The following is a 13,640-nucleotide window of genomic DNA, read 5'->3' on the forward strand; positions in this document are numbered from 1 at the left end:
AAGCAGATGGGCCAAGTGCATGGAAATGGGGTTAGCGTGGATTGACATTCTGGTCGGCATGGGCCAGTTTGGGCCAAAGGGCCTGTTCCTGCTGCAGGATTCTATGACTCTAAGTGCATTTGCTATTTCTCCCACTAACTCTTTTGGTATCCTGGGATGTATTCCATCAGGGCAATGAGACTTGTGTACCTTTACCTCCGTTAGCTTGCCCAGCTCTAATTCTTTCGTGATAATGGTTATTTCTAGGTCCTCACCCTTCTCAGTCTCCATATCAATTACTGGCATGTTCTTCGTATCCTCCACTGTGAAGACTGACTGCTGTGTACTCATATTCCTGAACCCTGCTGGATAGGAATAACTAGGCACAGAACTCTTAGAGGTCTTCTTTGAATCTTTATTGATGAAACATGGCAGTAACATGGATAGTGTACATGCAAAACGCCTTCAGGCAGCATCAGGTAACTCCCTGCCTGTCCGATGTACAGCTCCCATTCTTATACCTTTGTGGGTTGAGACTTTGAATAGAGACTGTCTCTCAGTATTATCTCCATGGCAAAGGCAATTAGAAAGTCTTGTTCAGTTCAGCACTTTGTGGTTAAACCACACACCCCTCCCCCACGCCCCCGTGGCTCCCTCAAGTATCTGACAGACGCTTAGGTTTCAGTGGGGCTGTCTATCAGGATTCTGATTTGGAGGAGCCAGTGTTGGGATGGGGTGGACAAAGTTATAAATCACACAACACCAGGTTATAGTCCAACAGGTTTATTTGGCAGTACAAGCTTTTGGGGTGTGCTGTGATTTTTAACTTGATCAGGATTATCTCTATGGTAACAGTTAAGTGCTTCAACAATTACAGAGGCCATATGTCCCCCACACATTAAATTCCCCTCGAGCAGTGTAAACTGCTATTCTGGCCCTGGGGATAGCCCCTCATCACTTTTCTCCCCCAATCCCATCTCGCTTTCTGTTGATCTTCAAAGTTTTTCTAATCTCCTAGTTTCTCCTTGGTCTTTGCCAATTTGTATGCTTTCTATTTCAGTTTGATAGACTCCCTTATTTCCTGAGCCACCCAAGGCAGATTACGCCTTTTCCTACAGTCCTTCCTCTTCCCTGATATATGCTTTTGCTGAGCACTTCGAAAAATTGCTTTGATATTCCCGCACTGCCCGTCAACTTTCCCACCGTAAAGTCTTTGTTTCCAGTCTACATTAGCCAACTCCTGCCTCCTTTGTAATCTCCTTTGTTTATGCACTTGATCTTGGGATTGGATCTAATCTTCCAGCTTTCCAGCTGTGTTCTAAGTTCAACCAGACTTATCACAAGTCTTTTATCTGATTACGAAGTGAGGCGATGTTTCCTGGGTGTTTTGGTTTTCATTGTCAGTGACCTTGGCTTTGTAATAAAGTACAGGATAGACATTCACAACAGCATATTCTGGACGTTGTGAATGTACGACACAATCTAAAACCATAAATCTCTGTCTCCCTTCAGTTTAAAATTGCAAACTCATTATCTCCCACATGCTTCCTCACTATCTAAGTTTGGAACGCTAATCCACCTGACTATCCTGCATTTTCCAAAAATCTCCTTTGGTGAAAGTATGAATTTTGGATTCAGCTTTCCAGTTATTACAGTAAGAAGATAAGCACTGGGCACAGGGGAACAAGCCCCACCATTTAATACGGTGATGATTGAGCTCACCTCGGTCTCAGCTGGATTTTCCCGCCTGCTCTCTCTCACCCATCATCTCATTGCAAATTCAACATCTGTATCTCTTTATTAAATTGGCTAATTGTCCTGGCATCCACTGCATTTTGAATAGGGAATTTCACAGATTCACAACATATCGAGACAAGTACATTCTTCTTCATGAAAATAGAATAGAATCCCTATAGTGCAGAAACAGGGTATTTATCCATCGAATCCAGACCAACCCTATAATGAGCATCCCATTCAGACCCACTTATTCCCTGTATCATTGCATTTCCCATGGCTAATTGTCTAACCGGCACGTGCATGGACACTGTCAGCAATTTAGCATGGGCAATCCATCTAACTTGCACATCTTTGGATTGTGTGAGGAAACTGGAGAACTGCACGAAACCATGCAAACATGGGGAGAATGTATAAGCTCCCCGCAGTCGCCTAAGGTCACTGATGCTGTGAGGCAGCAGTGCTAGCCACTGAGCCACCTCTACTTAAAACCTGCTGCCCCTTATTAACCTCCCTAACCCCCAATTGGCTGAATCTATGTTCCTTGCATCAGAAATCAGGTTGTCTAAGCGGACGTCTCAGTAAATCCCAGTGACAGCCTGCATGCCCCGTATATCTCAATGGGGATCCAATACACAACATCTTCCACCCCACACTTTTCATTCACGTTCCAGAGACCGGGATCCAGTGGCTGCATGGGGACTACAACTTCCAAATTCCAAGGCAGGGACCGCACGTCTGTGGGAAAACCTGCACTGCACACGTACAGGATGTGGGTGGGTTTTGGAGCATGTGGTTTGGGGTAACTAGTGGAAAGTATTTCACACTGTGTTTATCTGGAGGAGGAACGTATTTGCTTGTAGTATTGATCTGTTGGAGGGTCAAAGTGTTACAACACCCACATGGGACCAAGTTCCATCCCCAACTCGTCATAACACTGGAATCGACCAATGAGAAACAAAGAAGGATCTGACCCATTCTCCCAGCCAGAAGGTTCCTCCTCTGTCCAGGATCTGCGACCTCCCTTTCTGTTTTCTTTTGTTTCATTCTGCTGTTAAATGTTTGATTTGCAGCAACTGAAGGCAAAGGAAGTGAACCCAGAAAGGGTACAGAGTCTAACCAGGAACGGGAAGTGGTGGCATAGATCTGCTTATCAGTAACTCCATGAGAATGGGGAGGGTGTACATTAGGGGGTAGCAGAGACAGAATGGTGGGACAGAGTAAGTGGGCTGGAGGGTTCCAGTTTTGGGGGAAGAAAGGGAGGAAAAGATATTTCAGCAAAACGAGAATTGTCTGTTCTGAATTTCTAATCTGTACGTATTCCTTTATACAGGGTGCTAGATGGTGAAGATTTGCAGACTCAAATCTCAGAATAATGCGCAGATCGTGATTAGGTTAACCAGCATTTGAAGAACCAAAGGTGGAGAATCACTCGGCCAAAATCCTGCAACACTCTCCCTCCCAGCATTGTCGGTCTATCTACGCCAAATAGACTGTGAATGGTTCAAGACGGCAGCTCACTACCATCTTCTCAAGAGTAACTAGAGATGGGGAATAAATGCTGGCTGAGCCAGTGATGCCCATATCCTGGAAGTGGATTATATTTCTAGTTGCTGAAACCCAGTTGATGTTACTGAGGAACGCTGAGTGCATCCTCCAGGAGGCAGAACATCACGTTACCCCTGCCTCCACCCACACAGTAACGCAGCAATATCACTGGAACAAAAGGCAGTTAAACCAAAGAAGGATAGTGTTATTCGAGGAGAAGTCATCAAAGGGGATTGGAGCCTAGCAGGAACATGAGACTGAGCTGAATGCTCAGCTGTTTCCCATTGAATGGTGTAGCAGGATTGAAAGCCCGAATGGCCTCCCCCTGCTGCTATGTATATATAGCCATGGAGCCCGGGTAGAAAGAAGTAAGCAGGGCAGGAATTCCCCATGAGATTGCACTTCCACATCAGGCTTCAGTGAGCGATGGTTTGATGGATTTTATTTAACAGGTGTCTTTGACACATAGTTTGTGAATTTGCATTTTTCTTAAAATGTAAATGTTTATTCCACAATAAATAAAACTAAAAGAAATGAAACTATCTGAATATAACAGTTTTTAGAATTTCAAATGTCCTTTCGAACAAAATCCTGTCGATTCCCGGACACCATCACTTTCCAGTTACTCAAACTCCAGGGAAATATTCCCTCCCTGTCTGAACCATTGGTTTGATTTAACTTCTTTTCAGTTCCCATTCTGTGAGATGTGTAGTGTTCTTTTTTCCCCTGTTTCTCTTACCCAGAAGTGTTATCTCACACAACTGAGCAATCTTCCCACCATCAGAATAGATTATTCCTTTATTTTGCTTTTTGTTAATGTGTAATCACCACCAGGAACACCCCCGTGTAACCAATTGAAAATTCATAAACAAAGCCATTACAAGTGACAGAGTGAGAAGGGACTAAATCAAAGTAGAGTTAGGGTGAGCGGGCAGCGGTGGAGGTAAAGCACTGTATCCCCTGCGGTGCTCACCTCTACATAAAGTCATCGAGAGCATTGATATACACCACATGCTCCTTCTCCAAGGACACCCTGCTGTACAGCCTTTATCCTCAATCATATAGTAGAATTCCCACAGTGTGGAAGGAGAGCATTGGCCCATCAAATCCCACCAACCATCTGAAGAACATCACGCCCAGAGCACTCCATCCCTGTAACACTGCATTTCCCATGGCTGATCCACCTAGTCTGCACATTCCTGGATAGTGTGGACAATTTAGCACGACTGATCCACCTAGCCTGCACATCCTTGGACTGTGGGAGGAAACCAGAACACCTGGAGGGGACCCACACTATCATGGGGAGAATGTGGGAACTCCACATTGACCAAGATTGAACGACAACTTTGTACGTGGTGCTGTGAAGCAGCAGTGCTACAATCATAATTTAAATCAAAACAGATGATCATTGTTTATTGTCACATGCTGTTTGTGAAGACTTACTTCCCAGAGAGACACCCTGAGGTCCAGAAAGTGGCAATATAAATTCTGTCAACTCCAGCCCAGTTATTGTGATTAACAACCACAACATCAATGCTCCAACAGTGTCATCATGTACAAGGTCCTGTCCTGACTCTGATGAACAGTAACATCAGAATCAGAATCCTGCAGTGATGAGTGAACTCTACCCCACACGGAGGAGGTGGATGCCCACTTCCCTGTGTCCACTCACTGGTCTCTCAGTCGTGTTGAAGACTTAGCAAATCCCTTGTCTCACAGAGAGGGAAACAGCTCCTACCCAGTGTGAACCCTCTGGTGTATCGGCAGGAGGGATGAATCACTGAAACCCTTCTCACACACTGAGCATCTGAATGGCCTCTCCCCTGTGTGGGCTCGCTGGTGTTTCAGCAGATCAGAGGATTGCGGGAATCCTTTCCCACACACTGAGCATCTGAATAGTCTCTCCCCGGTGGGAATGCACTGTTGTCTCCGCAGGTAAGAGATTTGAATGAATCCATTCCCACACACTGAGGAGGTGAATGTTCTCAATCTTCTGTGCGCTCACTGGTGCCTCAGCAAATTGTAAGATCGAATAAATCCCTTCCCACACATGGGGCAGGTGAACGGCCTCTCCCGGTGTGACAGTGTCTCTGTGTGTCCCGCTGGGCGGGGTAACTGATTCTTTCCCACAATTCCCACATTTACACAGCCTCAACCTGGTCCCGTCATATTGGTGTCTTCCTAGATCACATGACCAGTTAAATCCTCGACCACAGACACAACATGGGAATAGTTTTTCTGGGCTGGGATTGCTGTTTTTCACTTCCATATTACCCGTAATAATCAGGATCTGCGCAATTGGGTGACTCTCAGATCGATTTAAAGTCTGAATTTCCCATCTGTGAACCCTTTCGTTGTAAAACAAGTTTCTCTCTGTCATTATTGCAGTAAAATTGCAGGAGGAATTGAGAACAGTTTCTAACTAACTATATGATTAGTTTCTGCTCAGGATCTGATTTCCCTGCTCTCCAGGTTAACATCAGTCTCTCTCTCGCACACAATGTCTCCATCCCTTTAAACGACAACAGCAGAGAGGGACAGTGTTCCTTTAAACAGCCAGCCTCTGCACATGCTCCACTGACTCAAATGAGCAGCCTAAACCTTTAGACACAAAGATACCTACACCGCCCGGCAGTCAAGGCATTGGGGGGACTGCAGGAAAGGATGCAATTACCCGCTGAGGTGTAAACTCACTTGCTCAGTCACACAACGGACAGGCCGTCCACCACTCCCATATGCGAGAAGTAATCACTCAGGAAACCAAACTGCAGAGTCACCAGCATGTTTACAAATGACAGCAGTGGTTCGATGCTGCTGTGATTGCAGCTGTTAATCCCAACCAGCAATGAACCATGCTTGGACGTCAGTTTCCAGTCGAGTTCCCACCATTTTCTGATGTTTATCAAAATTTACACTTATTTGCTGGAGTCATAATTTAGAAGTTTCCATGCGATACAACAATTGGTTGAGTAGTTGAATACGACGAAGATTGCCAGGGACTGAACAGATGTATCAAACAGGTGGAAAGCAAAAGTGATGAATGGGATTGAATGCAGAGTAATGAGTGATAATGAATTTGGGAAGAGGATACAATAACAGTGAGGATTCTGAGTGGTTTAGAAGCACAAAGCGATGTGGGAGTGGACGTTTATAGATCACTGAAGATCGTTGGACAGCAAGGTCAGTTGGTCGAGAGGGCTTTTGGATATGTTCTGTTGCTGACCATAGGCTGGGGATGATACTAGAACTTTAGCAATCGCCAGTTGAGGGAAAATCTAAAGGGCTGAGCACAAGCCTGGTCACTACAATAATCAGCATTTTTTAAAACTATAATGTAAAAGATGGAGGGCTGAAGTAGGCCACTTTTCCCATCAGGTCCGCTTCACAAATCAATGCGTTTATCACTGATACCTCTCTCCAAGTCATGGTGGAATGTGCCTTGGAGGGTAACTTGCAATTGAAGGGGTTTCAATGCACCTTCCCACCTTGTCTTTGTCGTCGGTAACAGCTGTTGAGCTTTGAAGGTTCTGTCAACAGAGCCTGGATGAGTGACACCAGTGCGTTGTGTCAGTGGTGCACTCTGCTGCAATTGTGCCTTAGCGGTGAAGGGAGTAATTATTGCAGGTACTGTTTAGGGTACAGTTAAGTGACTGCATTGTCTTGAAGGGTGCTCAGTTCCTTAAATGTTATTTAAGCTTCACCCATCCAGGCAAATGGATAGAGAGAGAGAGATAGATCTGTTACACATCTGATTTGCGCCTTGCAAACGATGCAGGCTGCACGGATTTAAGAGCTGAGTTAATAACCACAAAAATGCCTATCCACTGAGTTGCCTTTGTACCCAAAGTATTTATATAGCTGGTCAAGTTCCGTTTCTCACAGATACTTGTTCACTGGGCGATTATATGAGGGAATTCAGTTACAATATGCTATTGAGGTTCAATGGGATATGATTGGATTCTCATTTGTCAGAGTTATCATTGTTTTTGGTGCTTATGTGGACCAATCCGATTCTAATTCCTAACTAATTCAAAATCCCTATTCCCGTCTGTGCTAGAAATCTCAACCGTTGCCGAGCAGGAGCTTTCTCTACTTGCCTTAACAATATATAAGGACACATGTTTCTGCGGCACTCAGTTTCTCTGATTCCGGGTCTGGGAACTGGGATTATGTGATCCTTTGCAGCAATGGGATACTGCCTTGTGTGGGGAGGTTGGTGAAGCAACAGATGTGAAACTACATTGTTATTGAAGCATACGTTTCAACAATACCTTGCGTTATCCACTGAGCCTTTAATTTATTGTAGAAATCTATCAATCTCAGTATTCAACATGCAGTACTCGATGCAACCTCCACAACCTCTGGAGTTAGACGATTTGGCCCAGCCACATGCCATGTACATGGTGGGAAGTGTACCACCATTACACGTGGGGACACCTTGCAACATGTACATGGTGACTCCACCAATATTGTCTATGTCATACGCTGCAGGCAAGGATGCCCTGAGGCATGTTACCTCGGCGAGACCGAGCAGAGGCTACAGCAATGGATGAATGGACATGGCACAACAATCACCAGGCATTCGACCTGGGACCTGCTGGTGACCATCTTCCAAGGCGGACTTCGGGACAGTCAACAATGCAAAGTGGCCGACCGAGGCTGATAGCCAATTTTGGTAACCATGGGGATGGCCTCAAACGGAAGCTTGAGTTCTTGCCACATTACAGGTGGTCTTACTGCACAGCACATACAGACACACGCACAGAGACACACAGACACTCCGACAGACAAACTGACAGACACGCGCACTCCTACAGACCTATACACTCACGCAGACTCTCTCTCAAAAACAAGCTCACTCTCTTTCGTTCACATACTCACATGTACACGCACTCTCTTACAGACATACCCCTTTACACTCAGGCTCACACACGTGCACCCACTCTCTCACACTCATACCTACCCACCACGCACACACTTATAAAGTTGTGGGGTGAATTTGTATTTACAGAATTCCACTTTATTTTGATCGAAAACTGCAAGTATCCATGTAAAATTCTGCCAGTCCAATATTTGTAGGGCACAGGAAGCCTCACAAAGGGCACATCACACCTTCAATGCGTTATTTGGGCCGATATGACTCCAATTGTTAAAGTTCACTTGAGAATGCAACTTCTAAAAAAGTTCTGAGATTTTCATATGAAAGAACTGAAACCAACATATCCATTCTAAAAGCTGAGAGACTTTACAATTTCAATTACCTCACACTGTAAACTTTTGTGATAAATTCTGTGTCTTATGATCTTACATTCGACAATTACCTGATGAAGAGCAGTGCTCCAAAAGCTAGTGCTCTCTAAATAAACCTGTTGGGCCATAACCTGCTGTTGTGTGATTTTTAAATTTGTACTCCCCTGTCACCACTGACTCATCCAAATCATTTGTTCTGCTCTGATCGCCGGACTGCAGGAATCGTGTGTTTGCACGGGACGGTGTTCAAAGGGGATTGACCAAGGGATTGCCTGGGCTGAAACATTCCCACTGTGAAGATAGACGAGCTCGGCTGGGGCTGTTCGTCTGAGAGCGCAGAAGGCTGAATGAGGAATTGATTTACATGCACATTAAGGGGATCGACATTTGTGATAAGAGTAAACTTCTTTTAGGAAGGATTAATAATCAGGGCTGCACATTAAACACAAGAGAGTGGACTTCTGGAGGAGATTTAGGAAGAATGTTATCACCCTGACACTGTTGTTTATCTGGAATTCACTGTATGAACCTGTGGTAAAGGTAAGAGTGATAAGAATATTTCAGGACTATTCAGCTGAACACTTGAGGAGCTGGGGCACACACGGATATGGACCAGGTACTGGAAAGTGTGGCGAGAATAAACAGTTGCTTGATGAAAGACCCAGACACCGCAACTTTGGGTGCAGTAAAATGGCGGCCAGTGTGGCTCTGTGGCGCAACGAAAAGCGGATTAGACTTCTACAGCATTGTTATTCAAAGTTAGTTGGGTTTGAGTCCGAGTTTATTCATAATCAATGATGGTTATGCTGATTCATCGTCAATTCCTGTCGTCTGGAATTCTGGTTCCTACAGCTGATCAGAGGAAATTCCTTACCTCCTTAGTGGTGAGTTTTGAGGGAAACGTATCTTTTAAACATGTTCGGACCAGAATTGGCAGATAAGTCACAAAACGTACAAAGTTCGAGCAGAAACCCACTGCCTCTGAACATGACTGCCCCCCCCCCCCCCCGCCCCCACCAGCACCACACACACACACACACACTCACAGCCGCACTGACATTTTTGGTTTCTTAGATATCTGTTTCGTGGGGGCGATAGGTGGATGTGGATGGTCTGGGAAAAGACATTATAGTGTTCCATCAGCCATGATGAGATCAGATTGCGGGGTAGGGCCGAGAGGTTGAATATCCTCCACTTGTTGCCCTGTGTCTGTGCTGTTACTGGTAAAGAGTTTTAAACAAGAACACCATGAGGACAACGTGAATCTAAAGCATGGAATATCAAGGTCCTTCCCTTTACCCAGCCGCTCTCACAGCGGGAATAGACGGCTCTTGTTGCAGCGTTAGATCAGAGTATGGAGCATTTTCACAGACCCTCTGTCAGACTGCGTGCTCCTTCACACAGGGGTCCAACTGGGCACATGGAGCAAGGGACCATCTGGATTTTGGGATTCAGGAACAGATTTCCCCTTTGCTGGTCTGGCCTTCTTGCCACAAGTAAACACGAATTTCGGACATTCTGCAAAACCCTGGATTCCCATCACTTTACAATTTAAACTGAAATTCAACTAAATCTTGTATAACCATGTTATATCTTCAGTATTCAGGAAAACCGGTTTCAGTGCAGGATGTTTCATGTTGTCTGTATGAACTTTCAGAAGGAAGTTGGTGACGTTTCACTGAATCGAATTCTGTGCCCAATTAAAGCCGATCGAATGGAAAGCCCTGTGACAGCGGCAATGTAACATTGTCTGTCAACAACGCACGAACCCATGGAAACCTACTTGTCAATGAAGTCTGTTGTTCACAACATTTTTTAGGTCATTTTCTGAAGCGAATGCTCCAATAATCACAAGTCCATGTCCATATAACTTCCTCTGCGTTAGTGTTCATTTCAGAACTACAGCAAAAGTCGAGCTGTTGGGTGGAAGGTGCCAGATGTATGAATATGACGCGTTAGAGGCTGGCTGCCGCGCCTCCTGTGGCGTAATAACTCAGCGCCTGGTACTTAACAGGTGTTTAAAATGCCGAGTTTATAACTTCAGTCCCGATTTTAAACTGCTTTCAATGACACTGACCAAGGGTAATTGGATCATAAGACTGAAACACAATTGAAAAACAATGTTGAGTAAATCAAACTTTGCCCTTAAACTCCAGTTTCTGATTTGGATGATTGTTCTGTCTTTGGGAAAAGTGTCAATTATTAACTAAAAAGCTGCAAGTATTCCCCAGGTGAATATCTATCTGTGGATAGAGAAACAGGAGGAAAGTTTTAGTCTGATGGCCCTTCTCATATCGTTGACCTTGCACGAGGTTACATTCTGGGCAAGACTGTTTAGTTCGGTTCATATTATTTAATTTGCTGTAAACTCGCACAGTCCATTAAAGCAATCGAAAAGAACTAGATTTATCTGTTTGGGTAGTTTGAATGTTGTCAGCAAATCTACTAAAGGCATGATAAGTAGTATTGCTGCTGTGCGGAACAGAGCGTTCAAATAGGAATAAGGACGAGTCTTGTTGCTGGATTTTTCTGGCGGAGATCAGCGAGTATTAAACGGACTCAGTCCCATTTCTTGGGATTGTGACCAAATGTTAGAGGCAACAGATGGCAATGATAATGATGTTTTACATCGACGGACCAAATCTTACTCATTAGAGTCGCCATAGTATTACAGATCAGGTGGACGGGAGAGATGATGATCCTAATGGCAACTTGAGACAGTGCAACAATTAATTCCATGTTGTTGGTCTCACTCTATACCATAATCCAGTTAGCCAGCGGACTGAACTAACTGGTTTCCATTTAATGCCGAGCTAAAGCAAACAACTCTCACCTCTGCATGTCCACTCACCTGAAGGTGGGACTTCCCCTCCTATTTATTCTTACCAACCTCACATCAGCTGGAACCCTTCCATTAGGACACAACTCAGTCTTTCGTATTTTTTTTTCGGTGCGATTCTTCAAATACTCCACCATCCCATTAAACCCCCTCTTTTCTTTTCTAGGCCATTACTAGTCTGATAAATAAATTCTCTAACTTCAAATGAGGCTGATACTGTTAATGGAGATCTTTCTGAGCGCACATCCTATGCGGAGTAACCTGAATGCCTTAGTCTGCCCAAATTTTGTTTTACTCACGTTGTGATCAGCATGTCCTTGATCACTATGACCTGCTTTTACCAAACGCAAACAAAGCTTTTTCACTGTACTTCAGCACAGATGAAAATCAATCAATCAATCGTATAAAATCAAGCAATCGAACGGCACAATCATTTCCTCACTGTGTGGAGCCAGTGCAGTGAAGGGGGCCTAAAGGTCTGCAGTGTGACAACATTTTGTGATTCTGAGTGAAATCACAGTTAAACCAACAGAATGTGGGAAGGAACACAGACGCGATATTGACAAAGACAGGACACCACACGTCTGCACCACAGACAATCAATCAAGAACACCGAAGATCTTTCAACATCATCCTCTAAGGTACATGCCATACGCCAGATGAAAACCTGAAAAATACGGGAAAGTGCTGTGGTCAGCGCTAACAGAGCTGCCTAGGGCAAGCGTGGTTGGCCCATAACCCAGAAATTCATGGATTGAAAACATCCCTTGCTCGTTAACAGTTCCAGTATTCAGCAAGTGTTTCCTACCCCCGTCAGTGCTCATCTCTAACAGAGCTCCATTCTACACATTGCATATTGATTCGTCTTCCGCTTCCTGTCACTCAATGTATCTGAAATGAATATCTCATATTGATACACCCACCAAATTTACACAGGTGAGGAAAGACACTTCTGAAGATCTGGAATCTCTTTTCCGGTTCTTTGTCGATCTGCTATGCTCTGCTTCGCAAAATCCCTTCCCTGAGCTGGGAATACACTGCTGCAGGTGAGAGATATCAGTTGTGGTGTGTACCATGTGCACGATGCCCTACCGTTAGTCCCCACGTTGTTTCACGCAGCACGGTCTTCCCAGTGAATTGAAAAACCGTGAACGACAAATGGATCAGCCTGTGGGAGACAGCATTATGGCACAGACACCGATCCCCATTATTAGGGCAAATATCACCGATTATGAATAACCTCAGAGAGATACCAGTGACAGAGAGTCGCCATGGACTTGATTGGTTGTTTCGCTTCTGTCAGCGCGGGAATGACACCTCACGTTGATGCCGTTCCTCTCCATGTCTCTGGAACAGAGCACTGAGGGAGAAACAATAGCTCATTTTTATTTCCCTCCTCCGCGTTTGACTGTCAGCAGCCCCGCAGCTCAGGGCCCGTAGGGATAGCTCACGGTGAGTGAGGGCTTGACGTGGATCCTCTCCATCTGGGACAGTTGGAGCTCAGATTTTAACTGCTGCCCGGTTGTAGCAAAGATTCCAACACCCCTGTTTAAAAAAAGATTTTCTGCAGGATTACTGCGTGAAGATGGATTCTGAGTATCAAACAGGCTGGACAAAAATGCACTCGTTTGAATATACCTGAAGGAAGAATATCCGGAGTACATTTCTCTCTTTCCCACCAGTTCAATATCTTTCTCTCTGTCTCAGATAAATGATATTTAGAGGAAGATCGCAATAAAATTTACTCACTGCCAGCGCCTGAGTGAACTGGCCGTGCCGGTGAGAGAGAGCTTCAGAGCATATCTGCGCTTGCCTCCCCTCACACTGCCTGAAAGTGGTGGGAAATGGCTGAATACTCCACCAATGGATACAATTCAGTCCAAGGGGAAGGGATAAACAGCACTGCCCCATGTGCACGGAGAGAGAATGAGAAGGCGATGTTATTGAAACGCTTTGTTGCTTAGAATTCCTGAAGCAAAGTGGGATGCAGTTGGCTCTGAGCGGCTCTCAGCTGGTTTAGTGTTAGAAATGCAAGAGTGTCACTGGCTCGTTTGTCTCGGGGCATGACATTCCCCGAGCTTGTGTTAAATCGGCATGTGAGAGACCCTTGCTTCAAATCGCCATCGAGCCTTGGTCGTTTGATTTCACTTTTGCCAGGTCGCCCTGTAAGCTGTTCGATTTAAAAAAAAAAAGATGCCCTACATTAGGTTAGTCTCTTTGAAATAAGTTTGTGTTTGGGACCAGAGTGTCATTGTCGTGAACATGGTACAGCAGCACACGTGGTGAAAGC

This window comes from Chiloscyllium plagiosum, unplaced genomic scaffold (assembly GCF_037043375.1).
Source record: "Chiloscyllium plagiosum isolate Xiang-an unplaced genomic scaffold, Cpla_swu_hap1 HiC_scaffold_42, whole genome shotgun sequence".
NCBI classification, from domain to species: Eukaryota; Metazoa; Chordata; class Chondrichthyes; order Orectolobiformes; family Hemiscylliidae; genus Chiloscyllium; species Chiloscyllium plagiosum.